Source organism: Seriola dumerili, unplaced genomic scaffold (genome assembly GCF_002260705.1).
Source record: "Seriola dumerili isolate Sdu_G_001 unplaced genomic scaffold, Sdu_1.0 BDQW01000807.1, whole genome shotgun sequence".
Taxonomy (NCBI): Eukaryota; Metazoa; Chordata; class Actinopteri; order Carangiformes; family Carangidae; genus Seriola; species Seriola dumerili.
The window spans coordinates 2,817,277-2,825,195 of NW_019175062.1; positions in this window are offsets into that span (position 1 = coordinate 2,817,277).

Here is a 7,919-nt window from a genome sequence, read left to right on the forward strand (position 1 = left end):
TACTTCCTCCCGCTTTCCACTGTCTCTAACTACTCCTTCATACTTTTTCATACAGTCATTCTAACTGACACAGAAACACACATAAATACAGACAGGAAGAGAGGTACACAGACAGGCAGATAGATACACACACACACTATGGGAGAAAGGGGTCAGTGAACCTCTCAAACTCCTGCCATTTAATACAAAACTGTATATAATATCAGCAAAGTTATCACATGGTCAGCGCCACAAGACTCTTCTGAACACCTCTATGTGGTTTTGGGGTTTCTAGAGCCAAAATGTGGAAATCGGAGCGAGTTACAAAAAAAGGGTCAGTTCTGGTTTTCTCCTGAAATCAGCTCCTGAATTTGTATTGCAGTCTATGGGACAGTTGGAGGGTATTCCCATCAGTTTGAGGCTGACAGTTTAAATTCTGTTAATCTCTGTGCTAACTTTATATGAAACCGGACAAATTTTTCTACTAATGAGGAAGAAATGATGTGTCAAGATCGAAATATGTGGCCATAAGGATGAGGTACACTGATTTTTTTCAGACAAATTTTAGAGCTTCTCCCACTCTAGCCATGATGTCATCCACTCTAGCCCTGAACATTCCATGCAATATGCACCCATTATAAATTCAGAAATGATCTGAAAAAAACATGAAACTAAAACTGTGATAATTCAAAAACTGTACAAGATATCAAAAAGTTGAATACAAGTCTAATAGCTGAAAGTCTTGTAAACATTTTAATGTTCGAATGAAGTCTGTAGCTGAAAGTATGCTGAAGTAGTTGAAGCCCAAAGAGGCTGAAACTTTCAAGGATTTGAACAGTCTCACCATTCATTTGAATGGCAAAAAACTGCAGGAAAAGCTTAATATTTTGAAAGTTATAAATAGTAGAAAAAAGTTGTATAAAGTCGATTATCTACAGAACAAGCTGAATGTTTTGATAGTTGAATGGTTTCTGTACAAAAAAGTATGAAGGAGTAATTAGTCACCGTGGACAGGCGGAAGAAGAATAATAAAATATAAAGATGAATGAATGCCTCAGCATTCATATTAATAAGTATGCAGAATAATAATATATGCCTTCAATGCTATTGCATTGCAGGAAAATAATAATAAAGACTTGCTGCAGCATTTACAATAACTAGAAAATGCATTTTCAGCTGAAAATGCGTGTGAATGCTGAGAGCTCAATTAGATTGCTGAAGCAATGCTGAAGAAGCTGAGGCAACCGCTGAACCAATGCTGAAGAAGTTGAGGCAACCGCTAAACTAATGCTGAAGAAGCTGAAGCAACTGCTGCAGCAATGCTGAAGTAGGTCATTGAGCTGAAGATTAAAAGCAGAACTTGTAGGCTGGAGACTGAATGTCCTGAAATGATTGAAAAAGGCCTGAGTTGTTGATGGAAGGCATAACAAACCACACATAAACATGTTAGTTGAAAACTAAATGGCCTAAATTGGCTGAATGCTACTGCATTCACACTAATAAACAACATAGAGTGGGATTGCTTCATTCAGCAATCCCAACAATAATAAAGATTTGAATAACAATAAGTTATGCAGAATGCAGAATAATGATATACAGTATGCCTTCAATGCTATTGCATTGCAGGCACATAATAAGTATGTAGAATAATAATATTTCCCTTCAATGGGAAGGCACATAATAATAATAATACACAGTATGTCTTCAATGCTATTGCATTGCAGGCACATAATTATCAAAAGATTTATGTATATGATTTATGTATATTTATGTATATTAAGTTTAAATGTCTCCTCCTTGAACTGTCACCTTACCATGGTGGAGGAGTTTGAGAGCCCTAATGACCCTAGGAGCTATGTTGTCGGGGGCATTTTGCCCCTGGTAGGGTCTCCCAAGGCAGATTGGTCCCAGGTGAAGGGCCAGACGAAGAGCGGCTCAGAAGATAAAAGAAATAACAAGAACCCGAGTACCCAGCCCGGAGGGACACCGGGGCCCCACCCTAGAGCCAGGCCTGGGGTTGGGGCCCGTGGGTGAGCGCCTGGTGGCCGGGCCTTGGCCCAAGGGGCCCGGCCGGGCCCAGCCCGAACCGGCTACATGGGTTCGTCTCCCAGTGGGCTCACCACCTGCAGGAAGAGTCAGTGGGATCCGGTGCAGTGTGGATTGGGCAGCAGACCAAGGCGGGGGCCTTGGCAGTCTGATCCTCGGTTACGGAAACTGGTTTTTGGAACATGGAACGTCACCTCTCTGGCGGGGAAGGAGCCGGAGCTTGTGGAAGAGGTTGAGCGATACCGGCTAGATATAGTCAGCCTCATCTCGACACATAGCGTCGGCTCCGGAACCCAAGTCCTTGAGAGGGACTGGTCTCTCCTCTTTGCTGGAGTTGCTCCGGGTGAGAGGCGGAGCGCCGGGGTGGGCTTTTTGGTATCCCCCAGGCTCTCTGCCTATATGTTGGAGCTTACCCCGGTGGACGAAAGGGTTGCGTCCCTCCGCCTTCGGGTCGGGGATCGGGTTCTGACTGTTGTCGGTGCCTATGCACCGAACAGCAGTTCAGACTACCGGCCCTTTTTGGAGTCCTTGGGACGGGTGCTGGAAAGTGCCCCGAAAGGGGACTCCATTGTCCTATTGGGAGACTTCAACGCTCACGTGGGCAATGACAGCGTGACCTGGAAGGGTGTGGTGGGGAGGAACGGCCTGCCCGATCTGAACCCGAGGGGCGTTCAGTTATTGGACTTCTGTGCTAGTCACAGCTTGGCCATAACTAACACCATGTTCAAACATAAGGATGTCCACAGGTGCACTTGGCACCAGGACACCCTAGGTCGCAGGTCTATGATCGACTTTGTAGTCGTATCATCAGACCTGCGGCCGCATGTTTTGGACACTCGGGTAAAGAGAGGAGCAGAGTTGTCAACCGACCACCACCTGGTGATGAGTTGGATCAGATGGCGGGGGAAGACGCCGCGCAGACCTGGCAGGCCCAAACGGGTTGTGAGGGTCTGCTGGGAAAACCTGGCGGAAGAACCCGTCAAGATGATTTTCAACGCACACCTCCGGCAGAGTTTCGACCGCGTCCCGAGGGCAGTGGGGGACATTGAGTCCGAATGGGCCTTGTTCCGCTCTGCTATTGTTGAGGCGGCTGTTGCAAGCTGCGGCCGCAAGGTAGCTGGGGCCAGTCGTGGCGGTAACCCCCGTACCCGCTGGTGGACACCAGGGGTGGGGGAAGCCGTCAGGCTGAAGAAGGAGGCCTACAGGGCGTGGTTGGCCTGTGGGTCTCAGGAATCAGCTGACTGGTACCGGCGGGCCAAGCGGAGTGCAGCCGCGGCAGTTGCTGAGGCAAAAACTCGGACGTGGGAGGAGTTCGGTGAGACAATGGAGGAAGACTATCGATCGGCTCCAAAAAGGTTCTGGCAAACCGTCCGGCGCCTCAGGGGGGGAAGGCGGCAACTCGCTCACACTGTTTACAGTGGGGGCGGGGAGCTGCTGACGTCAACTGAGGATATAGTGGGACGGTGGAAGGAATACTTTGAGGAGCTCCTCAATCCCACCAACACGTATTCCGTAGAGGAAACAGAGCCAAGAGACCTGGGGATGGATGATCTAATCTCCGGGGCAGAAGTCGCCGACGTAGTGAAACAACTGCGCGGTGGCAGAGCCCCGGGGGTTGATGAGATCCGCCCTGGGTATCTCAAGGCTCTGGATGTTGTAGGGCTGTCTTGGTTGACACGCCTCTGCAACATTGCGTGGACATCGGGGGCAGTGCCTTTGGAGTGGCAAACCGGGGTGGTGGTCCCCATCTTTAAGAAGGGTGACCAGAGGGTGTGTTCCAACTACCGTGGAATTACACTCCTCAGCCTCCCTGGTAAGGTCTATGCCAGGGTACTGGAAAAGAGGGTCCGGTCGATAGTTGAACCTCAGATCGAGGAGGAGCAATGTGGTTTTCGTCCTGGGCGTGGAACTGTGGACCAGCTCTTTACCCTCGCTAGGGTGCTGGAGGGAGCATGGGAGTTTGCCAATCCAGTCCACATGTGTTTTGTGGATTTGGAGAAGGCTTACGACCGTGTTCCCAGGGGCTCCCTGTGGGGGGCACTCCGGGAGTATGGGGTGGATGGCCCCTTGTTAGTGGCCATTAAATCCCTGTACCAAAGGAGTGTGAGTCTGGTTCGCGTAGCCGGCAGTAAGTCGGACCTGTTCCCGGTGAGGGTTGGACTCCGCCAGGGCTGCCCTTTGTCACCGGTTCTGTTCATAACTTTTATGGACAGAATTTCTAGGCGCAGCCGGGTGGTGGACGGGTTTGGGTTCGGTGGCGGGAGGATCTCGTCTCTGCTTTTTGCGGATGATGTGGTCCTCCTAGCTTCATCGAGCGCCGACCTTCAGCTCTCGCTTGGGCGGTTCGCGGCCGAGTGTGAAGCGGCTGGGATGAAGATCAGCACCTCCAAGTCTGAGGCCATGGTTCTCAGCCGGAAACGGGTGGATTGCCCGCTCCGGGTCGGGGGGGAGGCTCTGCCTCAGGTGGAGGAGTTTAAGTATCTCGGGATCTTGTTCACGAGTGAGGGTAGGATGGAGCGGGAGATCGACAGGCGGATTGGGGCGGCGTCAGCAGTGATGCGGGCGCTGAACTGGTCCGTTGTGGGGAAGAGAGAGCTAAGCCGGAAGGCAAAGCTCTCGATTTACCGGTCGATCTACGTTCCAATCCTCACCTATGGTCATGAGTTTTGGGTAATGACCGAAAGAACGAGATCGCGAATACAAGCAGCCGAAATGAGTTTCCTCCGCAGGGTGACCGGGCTCAGCCTTAGAGATAGGGTGAGGAGCTCGGTCATCCGGGAGGGACTCAGAGTAGAGCCGCTGCTCCTCCATGTCGAGAGGAGCCAGTTGAGGTGGTTCGGGCATCTGGTAAGGATGCCTCCTGGACGACTCCCCAGGGAGGTGTTTCGGGCATGTCCAACCGGGAGGAGCCCTCGGGGCCGACCAAGGACACGGTGGAGGGATTATATCTCTCGGCTGGCCTTGGAACGCCTCGGGATTCTCCCGGAGGAGCTGGTGGAAGTGGCTGGGGAGAGAGCTGTCTGGACCTCTTTGCTGAGGCTGCTGCCCCCGCGACCCGGATCCGGATAAGCGGGAGACGACAAAGACGAAGACGAAGACGAAGTTTAAATGTGAATGTGGACCCAAAGGCTTGTTTTGTGACTTTATGACACAAACAAGCCTTTTGGGTCCAATTCACTACAAAAAGGCTATGATGTATAATTTCAACCTTGATCGTATCTATGACCCTGTACAAAGAGAGAAGAATGACTCATGCAGTGTCTCACAGCATATCTTTATTTCTGGTGCAGACAACACACAGTGCTCATATACTCGCTTTGTCTTACAAGGTGTCCACTTGTTTCTTTACACTGTTGTAAATATATAATATATATATAATAGATGTGACAAATCAAGAATGCCACATTAAAATGGTCTCATGTTTGGACAGCATCATTCATTTCAACACTAACAGGTGATACCTGTCTCTGGCTTGGGAAGACGCTTAAAGCTGTCCCAACACTGGGGCACAACAACACATCACATGTTCACAGTCATCATCAGCAGCCTGAAGGCTAGTGTCACAAACTGGGATATGGTGACATATAAGTGAACTTTTTGTGTTTGACCTACAATATATAACAGTGATATGACTCATCCCTCCATAAATGTAATACTAGTTTCCATGTGAAGGCCTGATTATGGCCTAAAAGTAGTATAAAATGTAAGGATAAATTTAACTGAGTGAAATTCCAAATATGCCGCTAAATACCATGAACCTGAGAGGTTCAAAAAGAAGGCTCAGAAAAGCACAATTTAATGTGAAGAATGTGAATTAAGTAAGTCTAACAATCTAAACCATGGTTAAGACTGATAAAATAATAAACCATTGAATAAATCAAGGCCATTTCCCTCACTTCTTCCATAACTGTATTTCTATGGCATTACATTTGTGTTTCATCCCTTTTTTTCAAGAAAAACTATGTATGTATGTATTTATATGTACATATATTTATTATGTGTGTATAAAATATATATATATATATATATGTGGAGAGAGTGGGGATGACATGCAGCAAAGGACCCAGACTGTTGTGGAAAGGACTCGGCCTTGTCAATGATACCTCATACACCAGGTTAGCTACAAATAGGATTACTGACCACAGAATGGATTTTTGTTTGCTCAAATTTATTCTCACTACAAAATATAATTTATGATCTTTGCTAAAAAATGTCTCAGTATGTGCTCATGTAACATTATTTTGCGGGACTACTCTTTCTGTGATCAAGGATTGGGTTATGTTTTACAGGTTGAAGCTGTTGCATAAAGCTAAATGAGCACTAATGTGATCGGCCTAATTCATGTTTGGGTTAAGAACTGCTTGTTCGTGACTTAAAAGTAATAGTTCAACATTTTGGGAAATGTTCTTAGTCACTGTCTTTTTTAGAATATAAGAAGATTAATCATGCCTTTGTATTATGTACAGATCTGGGGAAACAATCAGCCTTTAATTTGTGACAAAAATGTAAAATGACAGTTTGTGGGTTTAGGGGGTGTTACATGATGCGACTACTTTTTGAGCCAGGCTTGCTGTTTTCCCATTTCCAGTCATTATACTAAGCTAGGTTAATCACCTACTGAAGCTAGATCTGCACAGACATGAGTCACATCAATTCTCTCATTTCCCACTATATCAAACTATTTCTATAAAACAAGACTTGAGACATGAGGGGTAGGTCGAATCAATTCACAATACAGAAGACTGGGACAGAAAGAGAAGCCGGAGCTGATACATTGAACATAGGAATTACTGTAGGACCATGTCAAGTTGGGATAACTTTGAAGGGCACTGTTCAGCGTTCTGCTCACAGGAGAGGACACTCTCATGTCTGGGTTACATTGATTAGGCCTGAGGTGAAAGTAAATCTGAAAGCTAACCTGACAAAGGATACATTGTCATGGTAACTTTATCAGACTTATTTAACTACTTTATGAAACTGAAATTTAGCCTGATTTATTGACATAGGCCTGGCTTAACTCGTAAATCTGGAGAACACATATGGAAGTTTCTGGAACAACTTCAAAGAGTTGCTGATGATCTTTTAAAAACCTGAGTTCAAGTTTGTATGATACTACAAACAATGTTGAGAATGAGTTGTGTGTAGTTTCTCATCACAGTGAAAACTGGCACATAGACTGGCACTGGACAAAGTTTGTGCTTTGTAGCACATTGCACTTTTCTTTTGAATTATCATCTCACAAAGTGAGGGTTACTATGGTACATAGTAGTGCAATATTTGTCAGACAAGAGTCTATTTGACTCTATTTGGCAGCATACATAAAGTGTCTCCATAGAAAATCTTCAGACTTCGTAAATATTTTATCAAGATATTCATAAATGTAAAATTCTGCAAGTGTGGATCCATAATAACAAATACATATAGCACCAACACACCACATCTCTATGTACCTACCCATGCACTGTTGCACACATAAAAAACACACATGCTCACACTACTTAAAATCATACATGTAACTCATATTTAAAATTATATTGTGTCTAACAATATGAAACATAACATGAACAAATATAGATCTTTTTAAAAGAGATCAATCCAACTTAAAGGTGCAATCAGTGATACGTCGTCTTTGCATAATACTGGATTGGATCAGGTGTAATTATCTTTAGGCCTATTCAGATCTTATTCCCCACAGGGCAGTTTCAGATTGGGTCCAAACAGGTGAAGACCTCTACCCAAAAAGCCAAGTGAGGAAATTTCTATGTTCCATCCCAATAGAAATGTTTAAAACTCCAGTTCCTTGGTCAAGGGGGAGGAGCAGAGGTCTTAACAGGTCCATGTAGTTCCTAACTCAGATGAACTGATCCCTACTGAATAACTGTGGCCCTCGCGAG